Genomic DNA, 25606 nt, shown 5'->3' with positions numbered 1-25606 from the left:
GGAGAGCTATGAAAATTAAGGGGGGAGCTAAGGCAGAATTTCCACCCACCAACTAGATTCTTTCTTCTGCCACTCCCCTCTGCAGTTTGTGCCACCATGAGCCACTGCTATCATGAGTCACATCCTTTAGAAGTTTGAGAATGGGGCTAGGGGTATGGCTAAAGTGGTAGAGTACCTGCCTAGTGAGCACAAGGCCCTGAGTCCTGAGTTTAAATCCCAGCGCTGCTAAAAAAAAAAAAAGAAAAAAGAAAAAAAAGTTTGAGGAAAACAGTTGGGAACCAAGGATTATATTATAGGGTGGACTTTTATAAGGCACTGTCTGTTTCCACCAGTATGACTCTGGCCTTCCACATAATATGAGAAAAGACTGAAGGTGACCTTTTCTTACCTGCCATGCTATTGAGAGAGTGTGTCTACGTTACTAGCTTGTAGGTTTTCCTGAGCTTGACAAAAGTTTTCTTAGGGTGAGTATATTTGAAATTAGCACAAAAAGAAACTGCCAAAGCTCTTCCTGAGGCAGTTGTTTTGTTAGTTTTAATATGAACCCTGTATGTTCATAATGTACATGGTTACGAACTAGTTCTCCTTTACAGTAGTTGGGTCCCATACAATATGAAACAAAAAGCTACATAATTATAATTACATTTGACACTTTCATGGTACCTTTAAATCAAAAATTTTGAAGGATTTGAAAATTACAACCTAATTGTTTTATGATATGTTTTATAATTAATTTGTAGACAAAAGTATGTCTTTATAAAGCTTCTATAGTTCCTGAGCACTCATGCTGATTATAATAATCGGTTTATTATTTACGAAGCATATGACCAGTATTACTGCCTTCAATCCATCCATTTGAATTCTGAAGGGTCCTGATATTGAACACACTTGGCATGGAAGAGAGAGGAATGCCCCTCAGCCAGATCAGCCCTCTGGATTCCCAAGCCTGTGTATATCACACATCCTTAGGGATACCATGGTCAGCCCAGCTGCCATTCTTCTGAGTGTGGGGCAGTCAAAACTAAGCCTCCATGGCACCCAAACATACTTTGTTCATAGCTCAGGTACTGGCAAAGCCTGGGAAATCCTGGGATTGATGTATCATGGCAACACATTGCTGAGCTCTGCCCCTCCCTGCTCTGGGTCACATTCCCTTTGGCATTAAGTGGCTATGTAAATCAGGCTTGTTTTATTACAATCTGTTATTAGTTGTGCTCAGTACCAAAAGAAAATTAAGGAAATTTTATATGGACAAACATTCCATAGCACTTCCTTCTATATAATCAAATCATTTTTTAATGCTTAAAGTCTCAGTAGGCACACACAACTAAACTGTGACTAAAAACTGAGATCATTTTTCTTTTCTCTTTTCAACAAACTTCCTACTGTAGGTATCTAACTTAATGTTGGCTCTTTTGAAGGGGAATTACAGTCATGCAATGAGCATGAGAAACACCACTAGAATGAAGGGGTAACCTTCCATTTCATAAGACAGATCATGGTGTAGTGGTATATATTCTGATGGGCTTGATTAAGAATCTGTCTCCATGTTTGTGGTGTGTGTGTATGTGTGTGAAGTGTGGTTCAAAGTCATAGATCCTGAGTACCACCACTGGGTTGGAGCTTGTCTGTTAGTGTCGCTCCAAAGATCTTTAGTACCACAGTCAAGAACAGACACACAAACTCAGCCTCTACCCTGAATTTGAGCTCCTAATGGCTCCTTCTTTCTCTATTTGTTCTAGCCTCAACCCTCCCACGTTCCCTTGCCCCCCCATACACATGCCCCTTCCCACCCCACCTACCTGACTTACACTCTTCTCCTGACTTCCTGCTACAAATAGATAAAGTATGTAGTTGCAGAATGAATTGAGCAAACAAACCATGGAATGTCCTGCCCATACATGACCAACTATTATTCTTAAGCAACATCTGTTTCTCTGAGGCCTAGGATGCTATTGCTGACATAGAAGAGGCAGTATGGTATGCAGCATGGAATGAGCCTAAGTCTTCTGGCCAGACAGACCTAGGTTCAAGTCCTGGTTCTGCCACTTAATACTTTTGCTATATTTGGCAAGTAATTTATCCATTCTGTGCTTCTTTTCTCATCTGTGAAAAAAAACGTTAATACATATAGCCCTCCATATCAACCAACTGCAAATTGAAAATATCCAGGGAAAAAATGCACTTGTACTGAACATGTGCAGACTTTTTCTTGTCATTATTCCCCAAACTATGCAGTATAACAACTATTTGCATAGCATTACCATTGTATTTACTATTATAAGTAATCTAGAGATGATTTAAAGTCTATGGGAGGATGTGCATAGGTCACGTGAAAATACTACTACATTTTACATGAGAGACTTCAGCATCAATGGATTTGCATATCTGTGGGAGTCCTGGAACCAATCCCCTGTGGATACCAAGGAACTACTGAACCTATTTCACAATCTTAAAGGGCATTAGAGAAAATGTATGCTAAATGTCTGCATGTAGGAGAAATACACCAATGCTGAATGTGACAGTAGGGCCTATGGAACTGCCATCTCCTACCTTCCTCCTACACCCATGCTCTTGATTGAGGATACAAAGGTAAGAAGAATGACACTCATTCTTTCCTTTGTAGAGCCCATGTCACACATGTGCCACCATGTTTTCACAGCCCCTAAATTCATCACTGAATTTAGTCCTTATTTGACTGACTACTTGGCTTCCCAGACTCTCACCTCACCCTCTGCTTAGGAAAAACTTGCGCAGTAAACTTGTTCCAATGAGGTGGCTGTTCTTTAGCACCATCTTCTCAATGAACCCTCAACATTGCTGCCACATTGTCTATTTCAACAGGTGAGAGATAAGTAGAACTGTTTTCATTAAGCACCCCCTGCATTCACAGCAATATACTGGGATTGTTGGCTCCTCTCTGAGAAAAGCAGCACCTTTAAGATGCCCTGCACATGAAAAACAAACATATAAAGGGCAATAAAGCCAGATGCAGGGGCTCACGCCTATAATCCTAGCTACTAGGGAGGCAGAAATCAGGAGGATCACAGTTCAAAGCCAGCCCAGGCAAATAGTTTATAAGACCCTATCTCGAACATACGCAACACAAAACAGGACTAGCAGAATGGCTCAAGTGATAAAGCACCTGCCTAGCAAGTGTGAGGCCCTGAGTTCAAACCCCAATACCACCACCACCAAAAAAAAGACCAATAAAAACTGCCGGGGGTAAAAAAGAAAGTATTTATCACAATGCAACTGAACCTCTCTTATAGGTTCCAGAAACTGAACCTCTGTTTCTACCTCTAATGCCTGGCTATTCCTGCTGGCTCTCAGTTTGGTTTCATCTCTGGATTGTGTATTTCTAACTCCACTTGAAATGATTCATGCTATGTGTGAACCCTCAACACTCTCCCTAACACTGCCTTCTCATTAAATAAGAATCATAACAACAATAGAGACCATTTGTTAAGGACCTTTGGTAGCCAGGGATTGTGCTAGGTGTTTGATGTCCAAGTGAGAGCATCTGATACTGACTTGGTACTCTGACTCTGCTCTGCCCTCTCATTCCAAGAGCTGACCTCAAAACATTTGTGTAGCCCTAAAATGTAAACAGGTTTATCAGTCAATCATCAAGTATGTATTGAGCACCCACAGTTTGCCCAGCCTGTACTAGGCATTATGGGAAATTCCAAAGAAGTATATGACCCCAGCCTCCAAAGAACTTAAAATATTCTAAGGGAGAGAAGACTTAGCACCTGTATGGTCATTATAGATAAATGCAATACAATGAGAAGTCAAATTCCCAACTATGCATAACAGAGTCCCCACTCTCAATGAGAGCTTGCCTTAAAAGATTGTACTCTCTTATGCTGGGTTATAGCTCAGTGGTAGAACACTTGCCCAGCATGCATGAGGTCCTGGGTGCTACCCCCAGCACTGAAAAGAAATAAAAATGTTGTATCTTTTCAAATCTGTTGGTAGAAGAGTAAGTTAGCTAAAAGGCCTTCAGTAGGGCTATTTGGCAGTATCTCTTAACATTTTTTATATAACATAACCATAGCCCAACAATCCTAATTCTATCTAGAAATATTAGCATAAATATTCAAAAATATATACTCAAGATGATCACTAAAGCATTGCTTCTAATTGCAAAAACCAGTAAACAAACCAGTACTCCATTAGTGGAGTACTATGCAGCTACTAAGAATGCAATTACTCAGCTACTCAGCATACTGAGATAGGAGGATCACGAGTTTGAGGCTAGCCTGGGCAATGTAGCAGGAGCCCATCACAAAAAACAATAGTAATAATAATGAGAATATAACATGCATACAAAAAGATCACCACTCTTTTCTATGTATATATATTTCAATATGAATTTTACATTAAAACTGTCTTCTTAAAGAGCTGAATATCTATGTGCTAACATGGAAGTGGCCACAATACATGCTAAGTTTAAAAAGTAAATGTCTAAACATTTATAAAATCCAACTTCTCTTAAAAAAACTTTGTGTGTATATTTATGATTTTATGTATACTTGAAGTGTCTGGAAGGATATTTTCCAAAAAGGGTTACCTTTGAAAATGGAGATGACAAGAAAACTTTTAAGTTTTAATGTCTGAATTTACAAGGGGCATATATTAATTTTAGGACTTAGTAATAAGGATTATTTTATAAGACTATATACCTCTTGTTCAATATGGCAGAATTATTACATGCATTTATGTCCTCTCCTCCTAATATACCATTAGAATTACAGGATGGAGGACTGGGGATGTGGCTCAAGTAGTAGAGTACCTGCCTAGCAAGCATAAGTTCCTAAGTTCAAACCCAAGTACCGCCACCACCAAGAAAAAAAAAAGGATTACAAGATGGAGATTGAAAAGTTATAAGCCCACAACAAGATAGGCATGGTTGCTCACTCCTGTAATTCCAGCCACCAGAGAGGCTATTATTGTTCAAGGATAGCCCTGGCAAAAAGTTAGTGAGACCCTCATCCCAACCAACAAACTGGGCATGGTGGTGTGTGCCTGTGGTCCCAGCTATGCAAGAGGCCATAGGTACAAAGACTGTATGGCAGGCTGGCCCAGGGCAAAAACGTCAGACCTTATCTAAAAAATAATATAAAGCAAAAAGGGCTGGAGACATGGCTCAAGTGACAGAGCACCTACCTAGCAAGTGTGAGTCCCAGAGTTCAAACCCCAATACTAGAAAAAAAGCAGAAGAAGGAAGGAAGAAGGGAGAGAAAGAGGGAGGGAGAGAGAGAAGGAGGAAAGATATTACACAACAAAGAAGAAAAGAGGGCTAGCAGATGATAATATATTTCACAATTTTCTGGAAGCTAGAAATTGGAGGGAAAGATATTAACGGAACATACAAGGACCAAGGTCATCCACAAAGGCACAGAATGCAAGACACAAACAAAGTATGTGGGGGGGCAATAAAGAAATCCCATGAAAAACAAAAGCTGTGGGAGTTCATATATCAAATGCAAAGAAATTGATTCAAATTGACATAAGAAGCTGGCTTCAAGAAGAATTGAATTAATTCTGAGCAATTAAAAAAATGAAAAAGAAGCTGGAAGGTAGCAGAGATGTGGTAAAGAAGGCATATATATTTAGTCTACCTACAGCAAGAAAAAAATAAATCCCAAATTCTACTTTCCAATAATGAACACAGCTAGAACATGGAATAATAGCAATTGATGGAGATTGTAACATTGGAATTATAAAGAAAAATTGTAATCAGGGCACAATCTTTGGCTTTCTACTGAGAATATTTGTGTAACCATGATAAGGTAAACACTATATTGATTTTCACCTTTTTGGACTCCATTCTAGAGAAAAAATACAGGAGACTTAATTATGATTATAAAGTATAAAGTAAAACTTAACAAACTTAATGCAAGAGCATAGCTTCCACAAGTGGGGAGGCAGAATTAGAAGAGATGGAAGGCTACATATAGAGGCACTAATATTCTAATTTTAGGAAATGTAGAACCCAGAGACTAGGCAAACAATAAGTAGAGATTTATACATCTTATATAAAGATACCTTTGACAAAGATAGTCAAAAAGACATACAGAGAAAAAGATGCATAGTAATGGTTGTCTATATGATGGGGAGCTAAACAGAGGAAATCAAAAGTGATGTATTTGGAAGAACCAAAGACAGTGCTATAGCATAAGTGAGGCAAATCCCCATTTACCAGGGCAGAAAGTCAATAGATGATGTCTAGTGTTGGTAATCCAGGGAATGATTTAGAGAAAATGGATTATTGCAACATTCCCTTGACTGGTTTCTTTGCTCACATCCTTGCTCTTTCAGTATATTATGAACACGGAAGCTTCCGAGACTCTTAAAACTTAGCAAAGACTTTTTATCACCCATGGCTTGTCCAATGGCTTCCTGTCTCACTCAGAAAGAAAGCCAAAGTTGTTACAATCGCTCCCTAAACCTTACACAATCATCTGCCTCACCAGCCCCACCCCTACATCTCCTGCTACTCCCCTTGCTCAGTTTTCACAAGCCTCAATGGTCTCCTTGCTGTCCCTTAAACAAACTGAACATGTTTCCACCTCAGGACCTTGGCACCAGTTATTCTTTCTGCCTAGAATGATCTTTCCCCAGATATTTGCATGGCTTGCTCTATCACCTCCTTTAGGTCCTTAAATTACTTTGGAGAGATGTTTTCCTGGGCTACCATATTTGAAATTGTAGCCTCCTGCCCAAGAACTCCTGATCTCCTTTCCCTATTTTTCTCCACAGAATTTACTGCATTTTCACGTGCTACATATTTTACTATTTATCTTGTTTATTGTTGTTTTTCATTGCTTAGAATGAAAACTCAATAAGAGCAAGACTTTCATTTGTTTGGTTCACTGCTCTATTCACGATGCTTAAAACAGTGACAGGAACACATTAGGTTCTTGTTATGGGCTAACTTGTATCTCCCGAAATTCATATGTTGAACTCTCAGTCCCCAGTACTTCAGAACATAACTGTATTTGGAGTTGTCATTACTGAAGTAACTAAGCAAAAATGAGGCCATTGAGGTGAATCTGTAGACCAATACAACTGCTATCCTCAGAAGAAAAGGAAAATAGCCAGGCATTGTGGTACACATCTGTAATCCTAGCATTTAGGAGGCTGAGGCAGAAGGATTGTGAGTTCAGAGCCATCCTCTGCTACATAATGAGACCTTGCCTCAAAAAAGAGAGAGAGAGAGAGAGAGAGAGAGAGAGACAAAGCACAGTGGCTCAAGCCTGTAATCCCAGCTACTCAAGAGGTGAAAATCAAGGCCAGCCTGGGCAAAAAGTTCATGAGACTCCATCTCAACCAATGGCTGGGACAGTAGTGTACATCCATCATCCCAACTATTCAGGGAAGCACTAATAGGAGGATTGTGGTCCAGGCATAAAGCAAAACCATATCTCAAAAATAACCAATGCAAAAAGGGCTGGTGGAGTGGCTCAAGTGGTACAGTGCCTGCCTAGCAAGCACAGGGCCCTGAGTTCAAGCTCCAGTATAGAGAGAGGGGGGAGGGGGAGACAGAGAGAGACAAGAAATTAAAAGATACCAAGGAAGTACATGCACAGGACAACCATATGAAGACATAGCAGGAGAGTAACCATCTGCAAGTCAAGAAAAGAGACCTGGAACATGTAGTCTTTGGTATTTTGTTATGGCAGCCCTAGCAAACACTGCTCAATAAATATTTTGTTTAAGTGAATTGCTAACCAGGCTTGTATTAGTTACCTATTGCTATAACAAAATGCCTGAGGTTGGGTGTTTTATAAAGAAAAGTGGATTATTTAGCTCACAGTTCTGGAGATTCAAGGGCACAGCACTAGCATCTTTGGGGTTCTGGTGAAGGCCTTTGGCTATATCACAATATGGTGAATGGCATCACAGTGGGAGCACAAGTAAGAGGGCAAGATCACTTGGCAAGACAGGAAGCCAGAGAGATTCATGGACCAGGTTCACTTTTTTTTTTATAACATCCCTCTCTCACAGGAACTAACTAGGTTCCAGTAAACATTCCATTTAATCTCTTCCAAGGGTGATGGCCCTAATGACCTAATTACCTCCCACTAGGCTCTCATCTCTTACTAAATTTCCACCATCTCAATATTACCACAGTGGGGACAAAATTCCCAGCATATGAACCTTTAAGGGACAAACCACATCCAAAGCATAGTACAGGTGAATGGATATGGCAGGAACCAGTAGAAAAATGCAAACCAGAAAACAGTTGAAACTGGTAACCCTTAGAGAATGAGATTATAGGCAGGGAGGAATGGGGCAAAAGATGGTTGCTTTTCATTATAATTCCTTTACGACTATTTAATTTTGATCTATATGGATGCATTATTTTGATAAACATTTGTATTACTGTACTGGGGGTACATTATAATGTTTACAAAAGTTCTTACGATATATCATAGTTGAATTCACCCTAATAAACATTTTTAAATGCTAATTTTAAAAGGGAATATTGGGCTGGTGAAGTGGTTCAAGTGGTAGTGCGCCTGCCTAGCAAGCATGAGGCCCTGAGTTCAAACCCTACTACCTAAAAAAAAAAAGGAAGAAGAAGAAGAATTTTACAGAACATTTGGCCAGGCATGGTGGCAACATGGCTGTAATCCCAGTAGAAAACCTACCACTCTGTCTCACAATCAACTCTTTGGTGCCCCTTTTACAGAAAAATTCTGAAATAATTCATAGTTCTGATGACAGCTCTGGGAATATAGAAGGCATAGAAAATAAAGAGACTCACTGATCTTTACACAAGCCTTCACTATCCACAAATGCAAATGGGCCATTCATCCCATATTACCTCACTCTCACTTCACTGCTTCTCCCTGCCAAACTAATTCATCCTCTCTGCTCTCCATGAATCAACACTGAACACTACCTTCTTTTATTCCAAATCCCAATTCCAAGATTTATCTCAGACCACAACTCATGCTGGAATGCCTTCTCTGTACCTTTGAACCAATGAGTACCTTTCTGTCATTTATACAGCACCTTTTTGATGAAATCTTCTCCACCTCCTTGGAAGAGAGTAAAAATCTTCTCACTCATTCTATCTTGTATAAAAAAACAACGCTTCTCCTTGCCCAACAACTTACCAAAAGCATCTACTTTTTCACACAGGCACTAAGTATTAAATTTCTGGATCTGTTACAGGTATTGGCTGCTGTGTGTTTATGATAAATGTTATCTGTGTTAGTGTTTTATCCAGCTACAAGTTGTTCAGACTAATGTCTGGTGACCTACTCTGGGAGTATGGTTTCTGAGGAGGAAGTTGAGAAGTTGCAAGGGTAGTCGCTGTTCCATGTTACTACTCAGAACATTAGTTTTTGCCTTGAAGAGCAACATTTTTCCACTGCCAGGTACTAAGAGCTTGCTAGGGAAGGAGAAATATTCTGTTCCCAAACCTATGTACTTATGGAATACCTGTAGAAGGAAACACATGAAATGAGTAATAGTGGTTGGCTCCAGAGGGAGAAACTGGACAACTTAGAAATGAGGAAGAAAAAGAGAACTGATTTTCAGTGTATATCCTTTTATAACTATAGGATTTTATTCAACGTATGCATATTAGCTATGTGAAAATATTAATTGAGTTTAATATCAGCATTATACAAAACTACAGTATTTGGATCTTAAACCAAACCTCTACCCAGTGACAAACGGAAGCAAAATAATCATATTTCTGGCATAATACAGTGTACACACCTGCAATCCCAGGACTCAGGAGATGGAGGCAGGACGATTGCCAATTCCAGGCCAGCCTGGGCTACATAGTGAGACCTTGCCTCAAAAAGGTAAATAAAAATTTTAAAAATACAAAATTATCATATTCTTTTAGAGGTATTAAACATACATAATTGCAATCTGTTAGACTCTGAATCCCACACTGAGAAAAAAACAACAAGAAATTAATGTCTGTAATAATATGTTCCTTGTTGATAAGACTTTCTTTAAATTGCATGGAAATGAACAGAAGAAAATTAACCTAAACTGTAATGTCCATATACATCACTAAAGCATCAATTTTAAGGATAATTGGAGGTCTAAAAATGCAATGACAAAATTTTAATTACACTTTAATGCATTATATATAATTAATTGACCAGGAGTTTTAAGCACTGTGTGTTATAGATGAGAAGACCATTCTATCCAGTAATAAATACATCCTTGCTTTGTTTTAATTTGTATAAGTAATGATAGAAACCAAATCCCTTGAGGTAAAAGAATTAAGAAATAATGAACTATATGTTTCAAAAAGTTGTATTTTATGCATCAGTTCAAAATAAATTTAAATTTTTCTCTTCCACAAAATTTCCACATTTCCCCAGTGACTATAACACTGAATGTGACAGACTTTTTTAAAAGATAGAAACTTCCCCTATCTAAACTGAGCCTCTAATATGAGAGTATACTTCTTTACCTGATCTCTAAGACCCTCCTGAACTTGAAGCTATCTACCATTCAAGGGAAGTGGCCCCATTCTGATGTATCAACCTCTAGGATACTTTCATTCCTGTCAATGTGCCTCACCATACTGGCATCTCCCATCACATCTTTCTTCTAATCTTTTTTGTATGTGTGTGGTGCTAGGATCAAATCCAGGGCCTCACACATACCAGGCAAGTGGTCTACCACTATGCTACATCCTCAGCCCTTATTTCTAATCTTGAATTCATTTTCCCAGAAGCTAAGCTGAAGACTATTTTTCAACTGTGCATGATTACATTAAAAAAAAAAAGGATAGCTTCTTAACCCCACTCATCTAAATAGGAAAAGAATCAGGCAAAACTGAATCCCAGTCAGGCTACCTACCTACTGGAGCTACTCAGTAGCCTTTCTGTTCCTCTGCTTTCTGTGTTTCTGTTCTGAATTGACAGATTTCCCAGAAGTCATCACATTTTTCTGTGGAATTTTAAGGTCTGTTATTCTAAAATTAAAGAGTTGTCTCCTCACCCTCACAAAGTCTATTCCTCTCTGACAACAGCTTAATTGGTTGTGCATGTACCCTACTATATTAGTCAACTCAGGCTGTCATAATAGAGTACCATAGATTGAGTGGCTTAACCAATGAAAATTTATTTTCTTACAGTTCTAGAAGCTAGAACTCCCAAGTCAAGGTACTAGCCAATTCCATTCCTAGTGAGAGCGCTCTTCCTGCTTGCTGAGTTCTCACATGGCCTTTCTTTTGTGGTAGTCTGAAATAAAAGAGGTTTCCTGTGTCTCTTCCTTTTCTTTGAGTCCTTACAAATCCCACCCTTATAACTTCACACAACCTTTATTACCTCCTCATAAGTCCTATCTCCAAATACAGTCACATTGGGAGTTAGGACTTAAACATATGAGTGGAAAGAACACAATTCAGTCCATAACAACTAGTTTAACAGTAAAACAGAATTTTTCATTTTTTATAAATTAGCAGATTATCTGAGAAATATGTGGGGAGCATGTATGTATCTTACATATATGTGAATATTTAGAACTGGCCAAGAGAAGAAGCAAGCAGGTTGTTTTGTAATTGGTAGGGATGATGTATAGAAAGAATTTGAAGAAGGAGGAAGAAGGATGTTAGGAAGGAATAGAGAAAATCATCTGGTAGAACAGGAAAGAAGGAGCATAAATACCTTATACCCACATACTTCAACCAGGCAGGGATGATATGCTAGCAAAATCATGTGCCGAAGTAATGAAATTCCACAGGGCTGAGTAGGCTTCTTCGAATTCCCACTTCTCATAATATCCACTGGGTCAAAGCTCTGCCTGGTTGAGTAGAATATGAACATTGCTTAATGTATCCCATCCTGATTTCAGGCTCACAGGAAAATGGCAACTATGTCCATTTAACTCATCCTCTACAGTATTGTTGGGCAGAGAAGCATTTAAATGCTTTTGATAGTGATGATTATAGAGCAAAATGGAATATAAATGGCTGCTGACAAGTTTCATTGTAACAACTTTTATAACCCCATTATTAAGGAGATGAATATCCTCATATTCCTAAGCAAGAGGTAATCACATGTCTAAAGCATCTTTACCCCTCACTTATTTTGTTAAAATACTATTCTCATTTATTCATCTTTTACCCCTTGGTGTGCATTAGTTACTATGGAAACACCAGGATACCATAGTTTGAGCATATCAACATTCCCAAGTTGTATTAGAGTATGAAAGCAATTTATATCAAGGTATTGGGAGAGGGAGTTGTTGTTTAGGGTTACAAATGAATGCAAGACAAAAAAAGAAAAAAGCATGGTACTGCCAGACAAACACAAGCCTTACTCATACAGACCCAGAGAAGGATAAGCGTTCATCTCACCTGTCCAGTCTATGTACCAAGATCCTGGCTGTAGTTAACAATGAGGTCTCCCAAGTAGAGATATTTATTTATAACACTACCACAGTTTTTTCAACTCAGAACTTTACAAAAAACAGTTTTAAAAATTAGTCAAGAATGAATGAAACACACTCTAGAATTAGTTATACGCACATTACCAAACAAGTGACTTAATTATGAACACAGTATACACACATGCACATACAGCACATACATTGAATATGAAGTTTACATTCCAAACACCAAATTAACCAACCTATATATATTTATACCCATTTTTTCTGCCTTTTCTCCCAGTATAATACATAGGAGTCCAGGCACAGTGGATCATGTCTGTAATCCCATGTACTTGGGAGGCAGAGACAGGAATATCATGGTTCAAGGCCAGCCCAGGCAAAAAAAAAGTTAACAAAACCCTTTCTCAAAAAACAAGCTGGATGTGATAGTGCATGCCTATAATCCTAGGGGGAGATATAGGAAGGGGATCTTGGTCCAAAGCTGTCCCAAGCAAAAAAGCACAAGACTCTCTATAAAAAATAAATAAAGCAAAAGGGCTGGGAACATGACTCAAGTGGTAGAGCACTTGCCTAGCAAGCATGAGGCCCCAAGTTCAAAAAATAACAATACCTGGGAGTTCCAGAAGAGTTCAACCACTTTCATGATTTCACCTCACTCACATGTGGAAGATGCCCAAATACATATTTTTTTTATTTATTCACATGTGCATACATTGTTTGGGTCATTGCTCCCCTCTACCCCCCACCCTCTCCCTCTCCCTCCCCACTCCCCCTCACTTCCAGGCAGAACCTGTTCTTCCCTTATCTCTAATTTTGTTTTTTGGGATTTTTTATTCGTTTATTCATATGTGCATACATTGTTTGGGCCATTTCTTCCCCCCACCCCCCTCGCTTCCAGGCAGAACCTGTTCTGCCCTTATCTCTAATTTTGTTGGAGAGAAGACATAAGCAATAACAAGAAAGACAATGCGTTTTTGCTAGTTGAGATAAGGATAGCTATACAGAGAGATTCCTAGCATTGCTTCCATGTACAAATGTGTTACATCCCAAGTTGATTCATTTTGATCCCAGACCTTTGCCCATTTGTGTGTACCATACATCTCCACCACAATGTCTCACATACAATTAAAACTGAAATTATCATCTGTATTAGTCAAGATCCTTCAGGGTTCTCTAGAAAAAGTTATAGAATATTTGTTATAAGGAATTGGCTCATGCAATTTTGGAGTCACCATTTACAAGCTGGTGACCCAGGAGAGCCAAAGATATAATTCCAGTTCAAGTCCAAAGGCCTAAGAACCAGGAAAACCAATGATGTAAATCCCAGACTGAGTGCAAACAATCAGAGAACATGAATTCTACCTTACCTGATCTTTCATTTTATTCTATTAAGGCCTCCAAAAGATTGAGAGACACCCACCCTCTTTGAGGATGACAATCTGTTTTACTCAATCTCTTTTACTTCAATCCATGTCAAATGTTAATTTCACCCAGAAACATTCTCGCAGTCATACTCAGAATAATGTTTAGCCAAATATCTGGGCATCCTGTATCCCAGTCAAGGTGACATACAAAATTAACCACTATATTATCCCTCTTAAACTAGACACTACTCCAGATTCTTTAGCTCAGTTGTGATACCACATACACCCAATCACTCAAGCTAGAAATCTGAAAATTGCTTTTGCCTATTCCCTTTTTCTTATTACCATATTAAGTCAATCTCCAAGCCCTTCAAGTTTTACCTCCAAAAACTTCCTCAAATTTGTCCCCTTCTTTGTATTTTTTAAAACATTTTCTATTAAATAATGCTATGAGAGATGACAATTAAGTTCACTTTCACCACTCCTCCTTGTATCTGCCCTTCCCAATATAGTTTTAATGTTATTTTTATTTCCTTTATTGATTATCTTTTTCACTTTAGATAATACACATACTGATGCTTTCATCCACCATGATGGTGCACACATTTGGCCTGGCTTCTCTCGATGTCCTCTCACAAGACTTGCAGAATCAAGCAATTCCTGGCCAAGAAACAAAAGTAAAATTGTCCCATTTCCTAGTAGATTCAGATGAAAACTGGTAAAAAAATCAGGTACAACTCTAAGAGGAGACACTGGAGGAGAACCAACCTGGGTCTGTAAGGACTCGCATGAGATGACACACATATTTATGCTCTACCAAGGTCAACGATTATTTCAATGTCAAGTTGAAAGTATCAAAACTGCCTGAACAGCTGGGCTTTTTAAATTGGGAATCTGGGTTTTCTTTTTCTTTGAGTACCTTAAGAATGGCTTAGTAATAAATATGTGAAAAATCTTTTGAAAAAAATAATACATATATGGACTGGAGGTGTGTCTCAAATGGTAGAGTGCCTGCTTTACAAACGTGAAGCTCTGAGTTCAAACCTCAGTCCCACCAAAATAATAATAATAGCCATAAACATGTACTTTCTGCTTGATCAACCATAGACAGTATTTTCTAATTGCCTGTTTTTGTAAAATGAAGTCATTAGTGTCCTATGGTTTGCTCCACCTCTCCTCAACCCTGCCTCCTAACCTAGATCCATTTCTCTCCCTCGGTATTTTCACTCTTGTCCAAGCCATCATCTTAAAAAGGCTCTTACTTCTCTACTTCCATCCTTGTCCCCTTTAAACTCTACACACAATAGCCAGAGTGATCATATATAAGCATAAATCAATTTCTTCTGTCCATGGCAGGCTGACTTTGGATTAACCATTCTAGGCAATCCTGGTGAAAACAAACTGGCAGTCCTAACTGCATTAAGTACAGGATAGGCCTACCATTCTTGTTTTGTTGGTTTGGTTTTTATTTTGTTTTGTTTTTTGTTTTTGGCGATACTGGGGTTTGAATTCAGTGCCTCACACTTGCTGGGCAGGCACTCTATTACTCGAGCCACCCCACCAGTCCTTTTTAGAGTTTTATTTATTTATTTATTTATTCATTTTGAGATAGTGTCTCACTTTATGCCCAGGCCTGCCTGGACCTTGATTCTATTTGTGCTTCCCCACATAGCTAGGATGACAGGTGCATGCAACCACACTTAATCTTTGGTTGAGATGGAGTCTTGCAAACCTTTTTTTTTTTGAAAAGTAATTTTATTAGTGCTAATTTCTATCTGGGTGAGAAAACAAAAATCATGAACCATTCTCCCTTCCCGACAAGCACCTATGAATGCTGACCCAAGGTTGTAGATTCAGCCATGCCTCATGAGCCCTGTGTTCTCATACTTCATGCAGAGGCTAATCCTCTCAGACGACCCTTAGGAGAACACTGCTTCCTACTACTTGCAGGTGGTCCAGTCCATCTGCTGCCTCTTTTTTATTTTCATATTATTGTTGTACTGGGGTACATTGTGACATTTACAGAAGTTCTTATAATACATCATAGCTGAATTCACCTCCTCCATCATTCTCCTTTGTCTTCCCCCCATTCCTGGAATAGTTTCAACACGTCTCATTTTTCCATTTGCATACATAAGTACATAATATTTCTACTACACTCACCCTCCTACACCCTTTTCTTGTATCCTCCCCCGCTCCCACTGTTACCAATCTACAGACAGGACCCATTTTACCTTCCCGTTCTCCATGATTGAAAAAAGGCAATTTTGTTTATGGGGAGTTTCATTGTGACATTTCCATGTATTATAACCCAAATTGGTTCATCCCTTCTATTTTTCTCCTTTCTACTTTAGTCCCCTTCTTATGGTAATTAAAAATTCTATATTCATTCTTGTATAGAAAGTACATCAATCATATTCACCTTCTTAACTTCCTTCTTTTACCTTCCCTCTTCTGTCAGTGACCTCTCCTTAGCATGACCTACTTTTCATAATATTCTTTGTATTTGTATTGTGTCTGTCTCCTACTTGAGTCTTGCAAACTCTTTGCTAGGGCTAGCCTTGAACCATGATCCTCATGATCTCTACCTCCCGAGTAGTTAAGATTACAGATTTGAACCACCATGACTAGCTTTAGCCCACAGTTCTTGAAACCCTTAAATTCAATGGGGTAATTTGTCCTGATAGTGACTCCTCCTGCATGACAGACTTGCATTGAAGAAGAAAGACATTTTGTTGTTCCCACTATCTTGTCGTGCTATAGTCAGGCACCATCTTGAGAGGGGACCTATTGTTTGAGACTGAGATACTCTAGGGACCTGAAAAGAAGGAACAAATATGGCTTAGGGAACCTTGGGATCCCCTGCCTCAGTGTCTTAGTGGCAGACAATCACGAGAGGTGGTGGTAGAGAGGAGGAGGATTTGACATGGACCCACTGAGAAGTTTAAGCAGCAGGGAGCGTGGACTATGAAAGGTTCATTGGTCAGTGGCCCTGCCCTGTATGGCAAGGAGCCAGTCTAATCACCTGTGGATTACTGGGAAGACTGAGGGCTCTGAGCCAGAGCCTGTAGCCAGCAGATCACTTGACCTCTGGAGCTGCCTCCCTGCCATGTGTACTTTGCTGTCAGGTAGGACTGGGAGTTCTAAGACCAAGTCCAGCGATCACTCAATTTCCTCAGCCTCCTACTTCCCACGGAGTGGTTTATTGCTGGGTAGGTTTTGACAGCACTAAGACTACCAAGAGAGGACAGAGTCCAGGTTCCCTCAGTTATCCCCCATCCAATGCAGAACTCAGTGCTCTATTTGCTTCTCCCACTTGCCAACACACTCAGAGGACACCTCTAGGCTTAAACATTTGCTGCCCCGAGATGCATAAACTGGATGACCTGTGGAGCAAGTGGGAACCTGCCCAGCCCACAGGCTACAAACTCCATGGGGCAGTTTCTGGTACACAAAAAAGGGAAGCTTCTAAAGTGAATGCAGCCCTGAAGCTGACAACTGATCCTTGACCAGCCTGACCCTCAACCCACATACAGCATGGGCCTGAACAGCAGGAACTACAAGACTCCAGATGTGACTTACTCCCCTACCACCTGCCAGATTCCAGTATTACAGGGCCCAGAAAGAAGATTCTCCAATTCTTTGTCATTTTTAAACTTTTTTTCTTTCTTTCCTATATTTTTAGTTGCCTTTACTTTTTAAAAAATCTTTTTATGTTTTTATTTTTTATTCCTGTTCTTACCTTTAATTATATTTAGTTTTCTTACTTTGTAATGCTATTTTATTTCCTCTTGCTCTTTTCTCCTCTTCCTTACATTTTCTCCTTGTTTTCTTCTTTTTCTTTTAACATTGCTTCTTTCTTCTTCCCTTACCCTTCCTTTATTTATTTCATTTATTAATTACTTTAACTAATTTTAACTCCATAGTTTATTCTACATTATATTTGCCATTTTCTTTTCTGTGGTTATTGGTGATACCGCGATCAGCTTTAGTTGGTTTTAATTGTATTTTTATATCTGGTTTGTTTTAGTGTTGTTGCTGCTACAGAAGTTTTCTCCTCTCTCACTAGTACTGGGCATTGAGTCCTCACAAGAAGGCTATTCACTAAGAAGACCCCCAAATAAAGGCAGAAAAGAGTGTGGCTCAAATGGTAGAGCACCTGCCTAACAAGAGGGAAACTCTGAGTTCAAACCCCAGTACTATAAAAAAGGAGGGGGGGAGATATCCATCCCAACAGATGCACAAATTGCAACTTAGAAATACAAGAACTAGCAGTGCCAGTGTCTCACACCTGTAATCTAGCTACGTGGGAGGCTGAGATTGGGAGGATTGAGGTTCGAGGCCAGCTGGGCAAATAGTTCATGCGATCCTATCTCCAACACAGCCAGAGCAAAATAGAGTGCAGTTTTGGCTCAAGTGGTAGAGTACCAATTTGCAAGCATGAAGCCCTGAGTTCACACCCCAGTACCACCACCAAAGAAAGGGGGGAGAAGTTAGTACAAACCTCTCAATAATAAGCCTAAATGTAAATGGTCTTAACTTTCCACTTAAAAGATGTAGACTGGGCTGGAGATGTGGCTCAAGTGATAGAGCACTTGCCTAGTAAGAGTAAAGCCCCCACCCCCCCCCAAAAAAAAGATGTAGACTGGTTGGCTGGATTAAAAAACAAGATCCAACTGTTTGCTGTGTATAAAAAAATTTACCTCATGGACAAAGATCAGACTGACAGTATAGGGATAGAAAATGATATTACAAGCAAACAGAATCCAAAGGCAAGCAGGAGGAGCTGTTTTCATATTTGACAAAGTAGATTTCAACCCCAAATTAGAAGGTATATAGAAGGTCACTGCATATTAATAAAGGGAACAATCCATCAGAAAGATATAACAAGCTGGGTACCAATGGCTCACATCTGTAATCCTAGCTACTTGAGAAGTTGAGATGGGGAGAATCACAGCTTAAGGCTAGCCTAGGAAAATAATGTGCAAGACCCCAACTCCAAAATAACCAGAGCAAAATGGACTAGAGGTGTGACTCAAGTGGTAGAACTCCTGCTTTACAAGTGCAAAGCCTTGACTTTAAACCCCAGCCTCCCTACCCCCCTAAAAAAGATATAACAATTATAAATATATGCACCCTACAACAAACACTACTGGACATAAAGAGATGGATAGGTCCAGATACAACAATATTTTGTGACTTCAGCACCCCACTCTTATCAATAGATGGATCAAATCAACAATGAAACATGAGTTAACCTGTACCATAGATTAAATACACTTAACAGACATCTACAAAATATTCTATCCAACAAATGCAGAATATACATTCTTCTCAGCAGCCCTTGGAACTTTCTCCAAAATAGACCACATTTTAGGCCATAAAACAAATCTTAAGAGAGCAATCAGCAGCAGCCCCAGGAGGGGGAAAGAGAGGGCAGGAAGGCAGCAGGGGTCCCTCAGGCACCAGAGCCACCACCTGCTGGCAGGACCTGCCTCCACCTAAGTGCTGTTTTTAGTTGACAAATTGAAATTTTTTGTTTTTTCTGTACTGGAGTTTGAACTCAGGGTCTTATGCTTGCTAGGCAGGCTCTCTACTACTTGAGCTATGCCTCTAGACTGATGAGTTGAATTTTATCAGATATCTGATTCGTATATGGTCTCTGCTCCCTTCTCTTCCCTTCTCCTCCCACTTGCCTAACTAACCAGCTCCTTCCGACCTCCCTGCAGTCCTTCACCTCTCCTCATACCTGTTGCAACTGGGCTCCAGGGAGCTAGAGGCTTTGTGGGATAGGGGAAGGACTGAAAGGGAGAAGAAGGGATGAGAGGCCCTCAAATTACCCTTCTCCTCATCCCCAGCTCCATCCTCTGCCACTACCTGAACTGTAGAGGTGTTGCCACAGCTACTTCTTCAGGATGAATCATCACTAAGTAGTTGGAAGGGCGGCAGCAGCAGAGAATCCAAACCCTAAAGCTGATATCACAAAGTACCATTTCTCCAAGTTGGAGGCTCAGCAGGGGAGCCATCATGAGCAATGGGTGAAAGAAGGTTGGGTTCAGAAGAGCAGAGAATATACAAAAAAAAAAAAAAACCTGGAGGCCACAATATTCGCTTTTGAAGACAAATGGCTCATTCATAGGTATAAAGAGAAACCTCAAGATGTGGATTTACCTTATCCCCTCAACAACTTTCAAGTGACAAAATGAAAACAGAATGACCAAAGCCAAACACATTTATACTCATATGCTTCAGTGGCCCCCTATTACAGAGATAACATTTCACATAGATACTCCAGAGGAAAGGGAAGAATGGATAGGAGCTATCCAGATTGTGGCAGGCAGATTGCAGAGGCAAGAAGAGGAGAGAATGAATTGTATTCCAACTTCACAAATTGATAATATAGGAAAGGAAGAGATGTATGTATCTAAACCCTATCATAAAAGAAAGACAATGAATGATTTCGACTATTTGAAACTACTAGGTAAAGGCACTTTTGAGAAAGTTATTTTGGCCCAAGAGAAGGCAAGTGGGAAGTGTGCTATGAAGATTCTGAAGAAAGACGTCATCATTGTAAAGGATGAAGTGGCACATACTCTAACTGAAAGCAGAGTATTAAAGAACAATAGACATCCATTTTTAACATCCTTGAAATATTCCTTCCAGACAAAAAGACCATTTGTGCTTTGTGATGGAATATGCTAATAAGGGAAGGGCTGTTTTTCCATTTGTCAGGAGAGCAGGTGTTCTCTGAGTATACATTTCTATGGTGCCTAAATTGTTTCTGCCTTGGACTATCTACATTCATGTACTGATTGTGCTCTGTGATCTCAAGTTGGATAATTTGATGCCGGGCAAAAATGGCCATATAAAAATTACAGATTTTGGACTTTGCAAAGAAGGGAATCACAGATTCAGCCACCATGAAGACATTCTATAATACACCAGAGTATCTGGCACCAAAAGTATTAGAACATAATAACTATGGTCAAGCAGGAGACTGGTGGGGCATAGGGGTTGTCATGTATGAAATGATGTATGGGAGGTTATTGTTCCACAACCAGAGTTATGAGAAACTTTTAGAACTAATACTTATAAAAGACATTAAATTTCCTCAAACACTCTTTTCAGATGCAAAGTCATTGTTTTCAAGACTCTTGATAAAGGATCCAAATAAACACCTTGGTGGAGGACTGGATAATACAAAAGAAATCATGAGACACAATTTCTTTTCTGGAGTAAACTGGCAAGGTGTATATGACAAAAAGCTTGTACCTCCTTTTAAGCCTCAAGTAATATCTGAGACTGACACCAGATATTTTCATGAAGAATTCACAGCCCAGACTATTGCAATAACACTACCTGAAAAATATGATGACGGCATGGACTGCATGGACAACAAGAGGTGGCCACCCTTCCCTCAATTTTCCTACTTCACAAGTGGACAAGAGTAAGTCCCTTTCATTCTGCTGCTCTACTCTCAGATCTATTACTGAAAAAGATTCTTAGACATCACCACCAGTTCTTTCTCTTACAGACAATAGCAGCACCTTCTGACATCCCAGATTATCCCAGGGTCTTCACCCCTCGCCACCTTCACCTATACACATCCCAGTTTTTGTTCTTGCATGAAACTGTATCTCAGTCTAAAGTTTCATGTAGTTGCTGGTACTGTCTTACTATTATAGCAATTTTAAGAAGTAATTTTACAATCTTTGGAAGTTATGAGCCCACCATTATTCATTTGTGCACTAAATGTCATCATTTATCTTTTAGTTTTTGTTTTTCCCTAGCAGGGAAGGCCAAATGAGACATACTGATACTAGGTACATTTTTAACTTTCTAGAAGATAAATCAAGAACTAATTAGACTTAGAAGATTTAGTTTATGTTTCAAAGTAAGCAACTGTGGAAGGGTGGTGATGCATATACAAAGGTTTAGTAAAGCGTATGCAATTAGTGCATAAAGTAAGTGTATATCACTAAGATTGTATATAACTAAGATTGTAATCATCGGGAGGCATTTGAGAGGAGGACTGAATGACTGCTGAGATCCACATATTTTTTTATTTCCTCTGCAGAGTACACAAATGGATGTCCAGACTTCACAGGCAGTCGTGGGCAAACAGACATTGTTCTACCAAGAACAGAAGGCATGTGCACAAAGTGAAGTCACTTAAGAGTGTCTTATCCTACACTTTGTGCCAATGAGCACTTTTCTCTGTGCTTGGCAACCTTTTGCCTTCTTGATATTTACCACTTCTAATGGCTAAAGAATGTGAACAGTCTAATGATCCTATTTTCACCAAAATCTGTACACCAAGGTAAATAGGTATGTGCCTTACAATTTTTAATTTTTTTACTTTCAATTCTAGTTTTACTCAGATGCTAACACTTTGAATGTCCTTTTATGATTTTGTGTATATTGCGATAATATTTTTTAGTGATGAGAATTGTATATTATGTTAGTAAATGCAACTCCAATTTCCATGAAATACTAGTTTCTTTTGACCCATGTCCAAGGACCATATACACCCATGACAATCATACAATTTTTCTCCCATGTAAAAAAAATTAGATAGAGCTCTGAAATTTTACATATTGATTAGAATTTGGCTCTGGAAGAAAAGATGACATTATTTAACTCTTCAATGCTCAAATGAGAAAAATTTCAACTATCTGTGCTACGGAGTTAATGAAACAAAGCCATGTTGACATTTGCCCACTTGAGAATTGAAGTGTTAGGATGGCCTAGCAACATAAGGTAATAAAGAAAATTGAGACCTGAATGATTAAAAATAAAAAAAAAGAACTTGGAGCCAGGCACAGGTGGTTCACACCTGTAATCCTAGTTTCTCAGGAAGCAGACATCAGGTGGATGGCAATTTGAAGCCAGCCTGGGCAAAAAGTTCACAAGACCCCATCTTGAAAATAACCAGAGTAAAAAAGGGCTGGTGGAGTGGTTTAAGTGGTAGAGTGAAATGAACTTGGCAAAATGAACACATCACAAGTATTTATGAAGGAGGCTGTAAAGGAAAACAACTTGGTGTGTTTTTTCTGATCAAGGTACATTTACCACTAAATTAAACCATCAAGAAAAAAAAAACACAAAAGAGTACCTCGACCTTTTCTCTTTCTGTACATGTCTCCAAATCCCAACATTTCTCTTGAGAGGGGACATGTCTGCAAACCTCATCTTTCTCTTCATTAGTAATAATCTTTAGCCTGGGCAAAAAGCAACACCCCCATTTCAAAAAATACCCAACACAAAAAAGAGTTGGCAGAAATGGCTCAAGTGGTAGAGTGCCTGCCTAGAAAGCATGAGGCCCTGAATTCAAACCCCAGTATTAAGGGAGGCTAAAATAAGGAGAGACTGGACTTTTATGATTTAATACTATATATATATATATATATATATATATATATATATATATATTTGTGTGTGTGTGTAGTACTGGGGCTTGAACTCAGGGCCTACACCTTGAGCCATTTTTTGTGATGGGTTTTTTTCGAGATAGGGTCTTGCAAACTATTTTCCTGGGGTTGGCTTCAAACTTCTATCCTCCTGATCTCTGCCTCCTGAGTAGCTAGGATTATAGGTGTGAGCCACCAGCACCCAGCATGACTTAATATTATATTTCAGATTGAACATTCTCTCTCCTCCCCCTGCCTCTCTTCTTTTTAATGGCAAATATTTGCAGATTATTCACATTTTAACCCTGGGACAACTCGAACCACCACTATAGCCCAGGGTTGTCCCAAACCCCTCCCCACTTACTTTTTGGTGATCAAGAATCTCCAGGTTTTCCACATCCCATAGGTTAATGCAGATTTTATTTTTTTTTTCTTTTTTTTTTTTATTATTCATATGTGCATACAAGGCTTGGTTCATTTCTCCCCCCTGCCCCCACCCCCTCCCTTACTACCCACTCCACCCCCTCCCGCTCCCCCCCCTCAATACCCAGCAGAAACTATTTTGCCCTTATCTCTAATTTTGTTGTAGAGAGAGTATAAGCAATAATAGGAAGGAACAAGGGGTTTTGCTGGTTGAGATAAGGATAGCTATACAGGGCATTGACTCACATTGATTTCCTGTGCGTGGGTGTTACCTTCTAGGTTAATTCTTTTTGATCTAACCTTTTCTCTAGTTCCTGGTCCCCTTTTCCTATTGGCCTCAGTTGCTTTAAGGTATCTGCTTTAGTTTCTCTGCATTAAGGGCAACAAATGCTACCTAGTTTTTTAGGTGTCTTACCTATCCTCACCCCTCCCTTATGTGCTCTCGCTTTTATCATGTGCTCATAGTCCAATCCCCTTGTTGTGTTTGCCCTTGATCTAATGTCCACATATGAGGGAGAACATACGATTTTTGGTCTTTTGGGCCAGGCTAACCTCACTCAGAATGATGTTCTCCAATTCCATCCATTTACCAGCAAATGACAACATTTCGTTCTTCTTCATGGCTGCATAAAATTCCATTGTGTATAGATACCACATTTTCTTAATCCATTCGTCAGTGCTGGGGCATCTTGGCTGTTTCCATAACTTGGCTATTGTGAATAGTGCCGCAATAAACATGGATGTGCAGGTGCCTCTGGAGTAACAGTCTTTTGGGTATATCCCCAAGAGTGGTATTGCTGGATCAAATGGTAGATCGATGTCCAGCTTTTTAAGTAGCCTCCAAACTTTTTTCCAGAGTGGTTGTACTAGTCTACATTCCCACCAACAGTGTAAGAGGGTTCCTTTTTCCCCGCATCCTCACCAACACCTGTTGTTGGTGGTGTTGCTGATGATGGCTATTCTAACAGGGGTGAGGTGGAATCTTAGTGTGGTTTTAATTTGCATTTCCTTTATTGCTAGAAATGGTGAGCATTTTTTCATGTGTTTTCTGGCCATTTGAATTTCTTCTTTTGAGAAAGTTCTGTTTAGTTCACGTGCCCATTTCTTTATTGGTTCATTAGTTTTGGGAGAATTTAGTTTTTTAAGTTCCCTGTATATTCTGGTTATCAGTCCTTTGTCTGATGTATAGTTGGCAAATATTTTCTCCCACTCTGTGGGTGTTCTCTTCAGTTTAGAGACCATTTCTTTTGATGAACAGAAGCTTTTTAGTTTTATGAGGTCCCATTTATCTATGCTATCTCTTAGTTGCTGTGCTGCTGGGGTTTCATTGAGAAAGTTCTTACCTATACCTACTAACTCCAGAGTATTTCCTACTCTTTCTTGTATCAACTTAAGAGTTTGGGGTCTGATATTAAGATCCTTGATCCATTTTGAGTTAATCTTGGTATAGGGTGATATACATGGATCTAGTTTCAGTTTTTTGCAGACTGCTAACCAGTTTTCCCAGCAGTTTTTGTTGAAGAGGCTGCTGTTTCTCCATCGTATATTTTTAGCTCCTTTGTCAAAGATAAGTTGCTCGTAGTTATGTGGCTTCATATCTGGATCCTCTATTCTGTTCCACTGGTCTTCATGTCTGTTTTTGTGCCAGTACCATGCTGTTTTTATTGTTATTGCTTTGTAATATAGTTTGAAGTCAGGTATGGTGATACCTCCTGCATTGTTCTTTTGACTGAGTATTGCCTTGGCTATTCGTGGCCTCTTGTGTTTCCATATAAATTTCATGGTAGATTTTTCAATCTCTTTAATGAATGTCATTGGAATTTTGATGGGAATTGCATTAAACATGTAGATTACTTTGGGGAGTATTGACATTTTTACTACGTTGATTCTACCAATCCATGAGCATGGGAGATCTCTCCACTTTCTATAGTCTTCCTCTATCTCTTTCTTCAGAAGTGTAGTTTTCCTTGTAGAGGTCTTTCACATCTTTTGTTAGGTTTACACCTAGGTATTTGATTTTTT

General features: G+C 39.3%; 2 pseudogenes; both read left to right on the top strand.

The window, feature by feature from the left end:
* The first annotated feature begins 14375 nt into the window (after positions 1–14375).
* On the top strand, positions 14376–14531 carry LOC109690240 (large ribosomal subunit protein eL39-like; annotated as a pseudogene).
* Positions 14532–19795: 5264 nt separating this feature from the next.
* LOC109682825 (RAC-gamma serine/threonine-protein kinase pseudogene) lies at positions 19796–21202 on the top strand (annotated as a pseudogene).
* The last annotated feature ends 4404 nt before the right edge of the window (positions 21203–25606 follow it).

The sequence above is a fragment of the Castor canadensis genome, chromosome X (genome assembly GCF_047511655.1).
Source record: "Castor canadensis chromosome X, mCasCan1.hap1v2, whole genome shotgun sequence".
In the NCBI taxonomy this organism is placed as follows: domain Eukaryota; kingdom Metazoa; phylum Chordata; class Mammalia; order Rodentia; family Castoridae; genus Castor; species Castor canadensis.
This window is presented reverse-complemented; position numbering and strand designations above follow the sequence as displayed.